The sequence below is a fragment of the Mobula birostris genome, chromosome 1, assembly GCF_030028105.1.
Source record: "Mobula birostris isolate sMobBir1 chromosome 1, sMobBir1.hap1, whole genome shotgun sequence".
Lineage (NCBI taxonomy): Eukaryota > Metazoa > Chordata > Chondrichthyes > Myliobatiformes > Myliobatidae > Mobula > Mobula birostris.
The window spans coordinates 23,750,460-23,762,817 of NC_092370.1; positions in this window are offsets into that span (position 1 = coordinate 23,750,460).

Consider the following 12,358-nt stretch of genomic DNA (forward strand, 5'->3'; position numbering starts at 1 on the left):
CATTCCAGACACAAGAGCATAATCTAGATTAACATTCTGGTCAGTCAGTACTAGGAGGGTTCTGCACAATGAAGGTGGTCTCCTTTGGATGAGACTCTAGGTTGAAGCCTTGACTTCCACCTGGATAGCCACTAAAGATCCATGGTTTTAGTCTTGAAGAACAGCAAGGCTGTTGCTGCCAATAATAATTCCTTAATAAAAACAAATTAATTAATTTCATTGTATAAACACAAGAAAATCTGCAGATGCTGGAAATCCAGAGCAACACAAAATGCTGAAAGAACTCAGAAGGTCAGACAGCATCCATGGAAATGAGTAGATAGTCAACATTTCGCGCCGAGACCCTTCTTCAGGACTTAGTAGCAACGTTCACGGTAAATGCAAATATTACTGTTTAAAATCAATAAGCAGAATTCAGTATTTTTACAAAATTTAATTGATCATATAGAAATATTCCAGACATGCAAACCAATTGTATCTTTTAATAAGATTGCAGACTTTAAGAAAAATTCAGATAATTTTTTAATATATATATATTGCTTTACAAATTACAAAACAACACATCACCTGAAAAGATGATTTCACCCTGTAATAACTTCCTGACTTAAGGATTGCACAAAGTACTTTTTACCTATGAAAAGTACCTCAGAAGCAATAAATAAATAATTTGGCTGGAGGAACTCAGTAGGTCAGACAGCATCTGTGAAAGGATCTGGACAGTCAATGGCCCTTCAGCTGGACTGAAAGAGTAGAGGGTGGATAGCCAATATAAAGAGGTTGGATGCAAGGGTTGATCCAGATTCTGGCATCTGCTGCAGTCCCTTGTGTCTCCGAGCACTTTAAAAGAGTGATTATTGTTGTAATGTAGGGTCACAGCTAATCTGTGAATAGCAAAAATCATCAAAATAGCATTGCAATGATCAGGATTAGTATTACCCAAGGAAACGGGGATAATTTTGGTTTCTTAACCAGTTGAAGGATACTTGCCTCTGTCCCTTGTATGATGCAGCCTCATTGAGGGTAATCAGCTCAGCTGGCCACACTCCAGAAAAGGCAACTGAAAGGTGGGTGGCCACAATGAGCAGCTGATTACAACTAGAAGTCTTCTGACTTAACCTTTGAAAATTCATTAGTGCCCTTTCCACAGTTAGCCATTCAAATAAATAATTTATCTGAAAATTTGTTCTCACCTTTCGTATAGTCAGTGGACCTCAGGATGTACACAGAAAAGCATTATCATCTGTGGTCATATGGATTCATACCTTAACCCAGGGACCCCTCTCCCTCAAACATTTCAATACTCTCCTTCAGAGTGCCATTGCAACTCCTTGCTTTCCATAGTTCTATATTTCCCCACAACATAGAAGCTGGCCATTTGGCCCCTGGATCTGTGCTAGCTCACAGAGCAATCCTATCCCCCCACTATTTTGCCTAGTAGCCTCACCACATTCCCACCAATTTTATCACCAAGAGTAATTTATAGCACCCACCTCATTGTCACCTTGCACCTTATTGTCTCCCTGCACTGCACTTTCTCTGTAACTGTTACACTTTATCCTGCTTTCTGTTTTTGTTGTACCTTGTAATACCTCAATGTGGTATGTAATGTATTGATCTGTATGAGCAGTATGCAAGACAAACCTTTCACTGTACCTCAATACTTGTGACAATAATAATCCAATTCTAATTGGCCAATTAATCTACTTTTCACCCCATGTAGTCACAGAGAGAATGTGCATGTCAACACAAAAAATATGGGAGATCAGGAATGAATCTTGATTGTTGGATCATGGTAGCCATCCTACAGTGTTGGCGCATGGCCAAGTGGTTAAGGTGTTGGACTTGTGATCTGAAGGTCGCGAGTTCAAGCCTCAGCTGAGGCAGCGTGTTGTGTCCTTGAGCAAGGCACTTAACCACACATTGCTCCTGCATGCACGTTTATAGCCCAGCGGCGGCAGTTGGTGTAGAATGGGCAGGACAGGACAAGACACAACACTGGGAGCCATTCTACCAACTGCACCACTCTGCTGTTCATATTTCCCACTTAACATCAGAAACATTTAGTATTGAATCCTGTCCTACCTTATGCAAGGTCTCCAGTCCAATATGGCTCTTTGCATCTGCAGCTCACTAACCTTATTTAGTGTATTTCCTGATACACATGAAATAATTAATTACATAAGAATTTTAAGGTTGAAGGTCCTTTTAAAATGGTGCAAAGGGAGACCCGAGTACTAATGATGGAGAAAATAGAACTAACCCAGCAAAATATGTTAAACTATGATGAGAAAATGTTAGAAATATAAATTAAGAACTTCTGTAAGTACATAAATTTATGAAATATTTGACGTTATTCATAAACCATCATCACTTGAAGTTTAATGTCGTAAGTGTTAACTCGAAAAATAGAATCAAAATGTGGGGGGCACTTTGGTGCATTGAGTCAAACCTGGATCGTGTTAGAACAGTAATCAATTCCATTTCCCTCCAGAGCCCTGACTTTATTTTTCCTGCTGATTATTCCCCCTGCTGTCTGCAATTTCAGCACTAGCCTCCTACAGGGCCTGAGGCTTGTCAGGCCCTGGGGATTTATCCACCTCAAGACAGCAAACATCCACTCCTCTGTAATTCATATGTGATCCATGACCTCACTGCTGCTTTGCCTCCCACTTACCAAGGACTCCTTTGTCAGAATACAATCTGCACCAACCCACAGTTGCCAGATCCGTTCCAATACCATGAAAATTAGCCTTTTTCCAATTTAGAATCCCAACCCAAGGAGGAGACCTACTCTTCTCCATAACTGCCTTGAAACTGATGGCATTATGATTACTAGATCCTAAGCGTTGTGTTCATTACTGGGGGAGAGTGCAGAGCACACCGGGATGCCAGCATGTAGGATACTGGACTGAACTTTATTGACAAACCTGCTTGTCCAGTATGTGAACTCCTCCGATGTGGGAGTGGCTAACTGAGTGGCACGGGAATAAGACAATTACCTACCACTTAACTAAGTGATAACTCTGTACACAATTCTGCCAGCTGAAAGTCCAACAGAAGTTGAGGTGTGGCACTCATATTTAAAACAGCAAAAAATGGGAGGAATTCTCTGGTAGATTGAGAACCAAATTTGTCATTGTAACTTAGAACGGTACATAAACAGGAGAAATTCTGCAGATGCTGGAAATCCAAAGCTTGTCCCAGTTGTTAAGAATTATTACCCATCACCGTTGTGTAAGTGGTATGATGCTCCTGGTGCTCCCAGCAACTATTTGTTGAAGATAATATTTGTCTTTGTTGTTGCAATTTCCTCATACATCTTATTATGCCTCCTCTACCACAAAAAAAAATACCTAATGATAAACATGAGAAAGTCGACAGACACTGGAAATCCAAAGCAACTAAAAACAAAATACTGGAGGAATTCAACATCTATAAAATGAATAAACAGTCAATATTTCGGGCTGAGACCATTCTTTGGGATTGAGCGGGAAGAGGAAAGATGCCAGAATAAAAAGGTGAAGGTAGGAGAAGAGGGCTAGCTAGAAGGTGATAGGAGAAACCAGGTGGGTGGGAAAGGTCAAGGGCTTGAGAAGAAGGAGTCTGGCGGGGGAGGAGAGTGGACCATGGGAGAAAGGTGAGGAGGGGAACCAGAGGGAGGTGGTACACAAATGAAAAGAAGTAGAAGGTCTGGGGGTGGGGGGGGGGGGGGGGATTTGTTCACCGGAAGGAGGAATTGATATTCATGCCATAAAATTGGAGGCTACCCAAACAGAATATGAGGTATTGCTCCCCCACCCTGAGGGTGGCCTCATTATGGCACAAGAAGAGGGCATGGACCAAAATATGGGAATTAAAATGTACGGTATCTTAAAATGAACAATACAGCATAGGGATAGTTTAAGTTCAAGTTTAATTGTCATTCAACCATACATGAATACCCATGAAGACAGCCAAATGAATCGGCGTTCTTCCAGAGTCAAGGTACAAAACGCAATACTAACAGGCATACACAGCACAAGGCACATATTACACATATAAGACAGCAGTAAAATACAGTCACACACAAGAATTAGTCCAAGTCCCTGAGTCTGCAATTGAAGACAGCAGGGCTTGTCTTCTGCCGCGCAAGCACTGGGAGCAGCACCAACTCCAGCATGAACACCATGCCACATCGCCTTCGGGTCTCTGGTGCAGCGCCCAATTCCAACGCCTCCACGTGGGCAGCTGCAAACAGGCAACACCGCGACTTGAGGCCTGGTCCTCGCTATGATCGGGGCCACACAGACCCTCCACCATTAGCCCAATAAACCAATAGATTGGACTTGAAGCATTCCACATTAACAATGTCCTACAGGGTCTTGCGATCACAATAAAAGTGACAAAGATTATCACTCACCGTTACACTGCACACCTCCTTTGTGCACTGACACCTGTCTATCACGGGCAGCGTCACAGTCCGCACCAAGTCCAGCTCCTTTGGTTGCTCTGCCAACAAGCAACTCGCTGATGGGGTAGACCTGCAGTACTTCAAGTTCCTAATTAAAGTTCAAAGTAAATTTATTATCAAAGTACATTATGTCACCATATACAGCCCTGAGATTTATTTCCCTGCAAGCCTACTCAGCAAATCTATAGAATATTAAGCATAACAGGATGGAAGATCGTCAGAATACAAAAGACAAAAAAAGCTGTGCAAATGGAAATATAAATAAATAGCAATTAATAATGAAAAGAAGAGGTAATGAGATAAAGAATCCTTAAAGTGAGATCATTGGTTATAGGAACATTTCAATGATGGGGCAAGTGATTTTAGTTATCACCTTTTGTTCAAGAGCATGATGGTTGAGGGGTAATAACTGTTCTTAAATCTGGTGGTGTGAGTACTGAGCCTTCTGCCAGATGGGTGCAGTGAAAAGAGAGCATGGCCTGGGTGGTGGGGATCTCTGACGATGGATGCTTCTTTCCTACAACAGTGTTTCAAGTTGGTGTGCTCAATGGTTGGGAGGGCTTTACCTGTGATGTACTGGGCCGAACCCACTACCTTTCGTAGGATTTTCCACTCAAAAGCTTTGGTGTTTCCAAACTAGGCCATGATGCAGCCAGTCAATATACACATCCATAGAAGTTTGTCAAAGTTTTAGATGTCATGCCGAATCTCCGCAAACTCCTAAGGAAGTAGAGATTAAATTAGATTAGATTAGATTCAACTTTATTGTCATTGTGCCGAGTACAGATACAAAGCCAATGAAATGCATTTAGCATCTGACCAGAAATGCAAAGAATAATGTTATTTACAAAATAACTGCGATTAAAAAAGTGCTACAGCACACAAATATAAAAGTACTGAGACAGTACAATATAGATGCAATACTGCTGCTATGCTTTCTTCACAGTAGGTCTAGGCAGATCCTCTGAAATAGTAACACCCAGGAATTTGAAGTTTCTAACCCTGTCCACCTCTGATTCTCTGATAAGGACTGGCTCATGGACCTCTGGTTTCCCTCTCCTGTAGTCCACAATCAGTTCCTTGGTCTTGCTGACATTGAGTGAGTGGTTGTTGTTATGACACCATTCACCCAGATTTTTAACCACCCTCCTGTATGCTGATTCATTACGACGTTTTATTCAGCCTACAACAGGGGTGTCATCAGCAAAATTGGATATGGCTTTGGAGCTGTGCTTAGCCACGCAATCATAGGTGTAAACTGAGTAAAGCTGGGGGCAGAGCACACAGCCGGGTGCTGATGGAGATCGCAGAAGAGATGTTGTTACCAATCTAAGCTGACTGGGCTCACCAAATGAGGAAACCCAGGATCCAATTGCACAAGGAGGTACTGAGGCCAAGATCTCGGAGCTTATTGATTAGTTTTGAGGGGATGATGGTATTGAATACTGAGCTGTAGTCAATAAAGAGCATCCTGATGTATGCATCTTTGCTGTCTAGATGCCCAGGATTGAGTGAAGAGCCAATTAGATGGCATCTGCTTTGGACCTGTTGCTCCAGTTGGCAAATTGGAACAGATCCAAGTCACCTCTCGGGCAGGAGCTGATATGTTTCATCACCAATCTCTCAAAACACTTCACTGTCCAGCAATACCTTGCAATCATAAAAAATACTTTAAAAATGGACAAAAACACCTTTAGCGGTCCCATAGAAGCAGTTGTGGCTTAGTGCACCACCATCTTACCAGAAATAGGCTATTCAGCCCACCATTTCAGTGTCAGCCATGATGTTAATTGAACTACTTCCATCTGCCTGTCCCATGTGTTTATGTAGCAGTCTAAACCCTTCTTAACTGAGCTTTACTTATCAACAGTTAGAGACAGATGGCACATGGCACACAAACATCAGTTTAAATAAAATTGACAGGGCAACCTGAGTGAAATCTCCACATGAGCCGCTCAGAATTTCGATTTTGTGTGACTTTAATCCTTCACTGCACTCTGACCTTTCTGCATGTAGCCTCTTGACGCTGGTCCAATGAGGCTCACTGTAGATGTAAGACACACCCACCATCTTATCCTCCACCTGGGCATGTTGCAACTCTTGATCCTCGATATTGAATTCGGCAATTTCCAGTAACAAACCGTTTATTGTTTGCTGGTGTTTCGGTTGCTATTTGGTGACTGTTGTCTCTTATCACTAACTGCTGTTATTTGAAATCCTGATTTCCTTGGCAACACTGGTCTCCATCCTGCACATTGTTCCATTTCGTCCTCTCTACAACACGGGGGTTGCTAGACAGAGCTACTCAAAGAGCTGGAAGGGCTTATTATGTGCCATATCTGTTACATACCGGCAACAATAGATCACAAATTGAGTCAGGTTTTAATGTTAAAACAGTATATTTATTAGTATCTACTCAAAATATAGAAAATTAAACGAAATAAACAGAAGTTAACAGTGTGGCTCCCAAACTGTCAAGCTTAGGAACAGTTCTTAAAGTCTTAAAATGGCAAACTAGAAAGGTCCAGTAATCCATGGAATAAGTGAGGGGAGAAACTTGTAAATCCACATTAAAATGTAGAAAGGAGGCGATCACAAAGAACTCCACAGGTTCCACGCTGGGAAAATGAAGTAACAGTCGCCAAAGATCTTATCCATCGAGTCGTCCCGAAATCCACGTAGAAATATCACAAGGTGACAGAAGCACAAGTGGTTACCACATAACATACCCGAAACCATGTAAGGGTTAACAAAGCTGGTCACCACAGGGTACTCCAACAAAATCCACGTATGGATCATACAAAGTGACAGTCACACATCCAGAGTGCACTGTGTGCCATTGATCAACCCAACCCTTTGGGCATGGGAAAGTATCAGACTTTATCTATTGCTGCTGCAAGCTACTGACAGCAGCTCGTAGTCCAAAGCTTCGGCTCTCTCTCTCTCTCTCCTCTGAAAGTCCCAGCGGTCTGTCGCAGCTTGTTACACTGACGTCATAGTCCCACCTTATCCAGGCGTTTTAAAGTAATACCCGCAGAAAACGAAACCGTGGTCACGTAACAAATCTCAATAAATAAAATACATCCTTTCAAAAGCCTGGCAGTCAGAATTACCCAGCCAATTGTGTGCTAACTGGACAGGGAAAAATAAATCCTGCTTCTGTCTTCCATGCCTCTTTAATGTAACTGTGATTCCATTTGCTTCACTTATTCCCAATATGACAGCCAGTTCCTACTGTAGACACTCAAGCACATCCAGTCCATTTGGTTCTGCATCCCTTTTAGAAGTATAACAATCTCCCCTTGTACTTTCTGCCTAGGGGTGTTACTTCACAGTCCTTTGCACGTAATTTCATCTGCCATTCGACTATCCATTCTCACAGCTGCCTGATATCTTCGCAGATTACGAAATTTTACCTTTTACACCCACATCCAAATTGTAAAACTTTATCCCAGGGAGGAAATGGCTGATACAAGATTCAAGATTGTTTAATGTCATTTCCCCTTCACAAGTGTAAGGGGAACACTCCAGATCTGATGGAGATTAAGGTGATTGAAGGAAAGTAAGGGAGGGGTGGTGTATGAGGTACGGAGATTGGTGAGTGCATGGAATGCATTTCTCGGAGTGGTGGCAGATACATTAGGGACATTTAAGAAACTCTTCAATAGGCATATGGATGATAGAAAAATGGAGGGCTATGTGGGAGGGAAAGGTGACATTGATCTTAGAGTACGGTAAAAGATCAGCACAACATTGTGGACTAAAGTGCCTGTATTGCACTCTAATGTTCTATGCTCTATATTCTATGTCAAAATGATTTGAATCCTGTGGAGTACCTTTGTTCACCATAGTTCTCTCTGACAAAAACCACAGACCAGAATTCTCTCCTTTCTCCCTTAAGCCAATATCCATGTAGATACTGGGTTAATGAAGTACTTTCCATTCATTAAACTTAATTTGCTGTTTCCTATTCAAAATATATACCTTCCAGTGTCACCTTTGATTGCAAGTGCTCTCAGTTTGATTTGACTAGCAAATTTGCCTTCTATGTACAGTTTGTGAATCCGGGTTATTCGCGCAAGTTAAAGGCCGCAGCACTGAGCTATAGGGCAGATCTTCCTATTACCCGGATAAGGCATTACATCTTTTTACTATGCTAAAACTACAGGGAAAGGTTGACTAGGTTAGGACTTTATTCTTGAGCATAGGAGAATGAGGGGAGATGTATGAGAGATATAGATAGAGTGTGTGTTGCTGTCCATGATATTTTTAACATTCTCCTGCAGAACCATAATTCAGCTGCTTCTAGTCTCTTTTCCATTGCTGGAGAAATGGTCCAGCATTCACTTCCATAAGTCAGGATAGAATAAATGTAGCACTGCAGTATTCTGTTTTTAGTGTGCCTGCTCATCTTTCTGTCTGTTAATATCGTCTTCATTTTTGGGAAAGTTTTCAAAATGAAGAAGCATCAAATGAAGAAGTTCTCAGAAGAGCCCAAGCAGTTCGATCACTCATACCAACAATAAGAGAAAGACAACTCAGATTCCTAGGACACATCATGCGGAAAGATGAACTAGAAAATCTCATACTCTCTGGAAAGATTGAGGGGAGCAAACCTAGAGGAAGACCTCAGCTTATGTACATCAAAAGCCTAGCCAGGTGGCTACACATCGAGGAAATGAAAGTCATCCAAAAAACGAAAGATAGATCTATATGGAAAACCATGGTCACCAAAGTCCACATCGGATATGGTACCTAGACAGACAGACATAGATAGAGTGAGTGCAAGCAGGTTGGATGAGACTGGAACTAGAGGTCATGGGTCAAGGGTGAAAGGTGAAATGTTTAAGGGGAACATGAAGAGGAACTTCTTCACTCAGAGGGTCGTGAGTGTGTGGAATGAGCAGCCAGCGGGAATGGTGGATGTAGGTTCGATTTGGATAGGTGCATGGATGGGTGCCAACTGTCCAGATGCAGGTCGATGGGACTAGGCAGAACAATAGTTTGACATGGACTAGATGTCAAAAACTCTGATTGTAGAATCAGAGTTGAGGTGAGTGAAGTTAGCCACGCTGATTGTTGTAGGCTGGTAACTGTTCCTGAACCTGCTGGTGTGGTCCCTAAAGCCTCTGTATCTCCTGCCAAATAGTCCTAGTGAGCCAAGGACATGGCCTGGATGGTGGTGGTCTTTGATGATGGACGCTCCTTCCTTGCGACAGTAGATGTGCTCAGTGGTGGAGAGGACTTTGCCTGTGATGGAATGCACTGTAATCAGAGAAAGGCATCAGCGTTTAAAGGCACACAATGTGTGCTTCTGCTCTCTGCGGTATTTGGCAGCCATGAAGGAGAGACTGATGAGCATGTGGAGCATATCTAAGAAGGAAGTGTTGATGTGCTGGTGTGAGGTACAGGCTGGGGGAGATAACCCAATTACACTGGAGTACAGCCAGAAAAAATATTATAATATCCCTAGTCAAGGTGACTTCTTCAGCACTATAAATACAGCTCTTTAATGCTGACAGACTCACAACCACACAAGCTCTCACAAATACATTATGCCTAAGCATGTGAATTAAAAAAGGTTATTTGCTTCATACCCTTAGTTAATGAAAAATTTGCCACAAATTGGATAAGGCCACGCGGATGGTAGGGAACCCTCCCAGGCCTGGCATAACATCTCATCCAGATTCAGAGGGGATTTCTCCTTGGAAGAAGCAAGAGGTTCATTTAAAATCAGTCAGCTTCATTAGATAATTAAAGGGAATAGGAAAATAGGAAAGTATGTTCTTGTTGGTTAATGTTGTAATTAGATGACATCGGAGTTCTAATGTTTTTTCTGTCATTCTTTCTTTGGCGTTTTCTGCTTTGTGGTCGTCTGTGAAGAGTAAGAATTTCAGGTTGTATACTGTATACATTCTCTGATATTAAGTAGAACCATTGAACCATTTAGAGTACTACCTCAGTTCTTAGGAAGTTTCCATTGACCTTGAATGAAGGAGCGTAGAGTAACTTCACCAGAATGAATTTCTTTGTTAGTATTTATTTAGAGATACCGCGTGGAACATGCCCTTCTGGCTCAATGAGCCACAGTGCCTATCAACCCACATATTTAACCCTCGCTTAACTATAGGAGCATTTACAATGACCAATTACTCTACTAACTGGTACGTCTTTGGATTGTGGGCGAGAATCAGAGCACCCGGAGTAAACACACAAATTCACGGGGAGGATTTATAAACTCCTGACACACAAATTCACGGGGAGGATGTACAGACTCCTGACACACAAATTCATGGGGAGGATGTACAGACTCCTGACAAGGGACGGCACCCCCCCCCCAGCTGTAATAACGTTGCACTCCTATGACGCTCCCATGTTGTGAATGTTAACAGGATTAAGATATCTTTGTCTCTTCATAACTATGATCCCTTAACAGAATAACAAAGTTCCATTAGCAGATTAAGAGTGTAATCTAATTGAGGTGCTTGGCACAATCAATGTAGATTGCAACTATTTCTTTTAAGGCAGGGATTCACAATCTTTTTTATACCATGGACCCGTACCATTATCCGAGGGAATCTATGGACCCCAGATTGCGAACCCCTGCTTTAAAGGATTAATTCCAGAACAAGGCATAACCTTAAAATTAGAGCTAGGCCATTCTAAATTAATGCCAGGAAGATATTTTCTCCCACACAATGTAGAGCAGAAATCTGCAAATCCCCTCTAGCCATGCCCCGTCACAGCTCAGTAAAGAGACAACGTAAATTGATTTTATTAATCAACAATTTTTAGCAAATTAGGATAAAGGTGAGTTGATGTGCAGGTCAATAGTGATCTCATTAAAATGAGAAATGGCATAAAGAGCTAAGATGCCTAGCCATGCATCTTCCTTATGGTTGTAATGCCGAGGATTTATACAAAAGTGCCAGCTGCCTTTCATTTTTACTTGTTTCATTATCAATCAGGGAGATTGGGATTATAAACAACACAAAACTGCCTCTCATCCCAAAACAGGTAAGAGGTCCCCCTAGTGGCCATTTCTGGGGTAATCGACTCCAACTCTCACTGTATCAGAAACACTTCAAAGCCTTTTCCTTTCACCTTTGTAAGCTTTTTGATTTTATACATTTTAGTACAAAGGTGTTTTTCTGTGATTAAGGGTTAACAATCATTTTAGGAAAAAGAAAGCTATGGCTACATTAATGAGGCTATATTTCAGACAACCCAACAGTCAGCAGATTGAGAGAGCAAATTTGTAGACAGATTGCAGACTGTTGCAAGAAACATAAGGTTGTGGTAGTAGGTGATTTTAACTTTCCACATATTGACTAGGACTCCCATACTGTCATTACAACATTTAAGTAAAATTTGGATAGGTACCTGGATGGAAGGGGTAAAGAGTGCTATGGTCCAAGTGTAGGTCAATGGGACTAGGCTGATTAAAAACTTGGCTTAGACTAGATGGGCTGAAGGGCCCCTTTCTGTGCTATAGTGATCTATGACTCTATTGACACAGGCTAATCCATTTAGGTTTTCATCATCAAACGGTACTGATGTAACAGACTGATGTAACAGACTGGATGAACTGGGCTTGTACTCGTTGGAATTTAGAAGATTGAGGGGGGATCTGATTGAAACGTATAAGATCCTAAAGGGATTGGACAGGCTAGATGCAGGAAGATTGTTCCCGATGTTGGGGAAGTCCAGAACGAGGGGTCACAGTTTGAGGATAGAGGGGAAACCTTTTAGGACCGAGATTAGGAAAAACTCTTCACACAGAGAGTGGTGAATCTGTGGAATTCTCTGCCACAGGACACAGTTGAGGCCAGTTCATTGGCTATATTTAAGAGGGAGTTAGATATGGCCCTTGTGGCTACGGGGGTTAGGGGGTATGGAGGGAAGGCT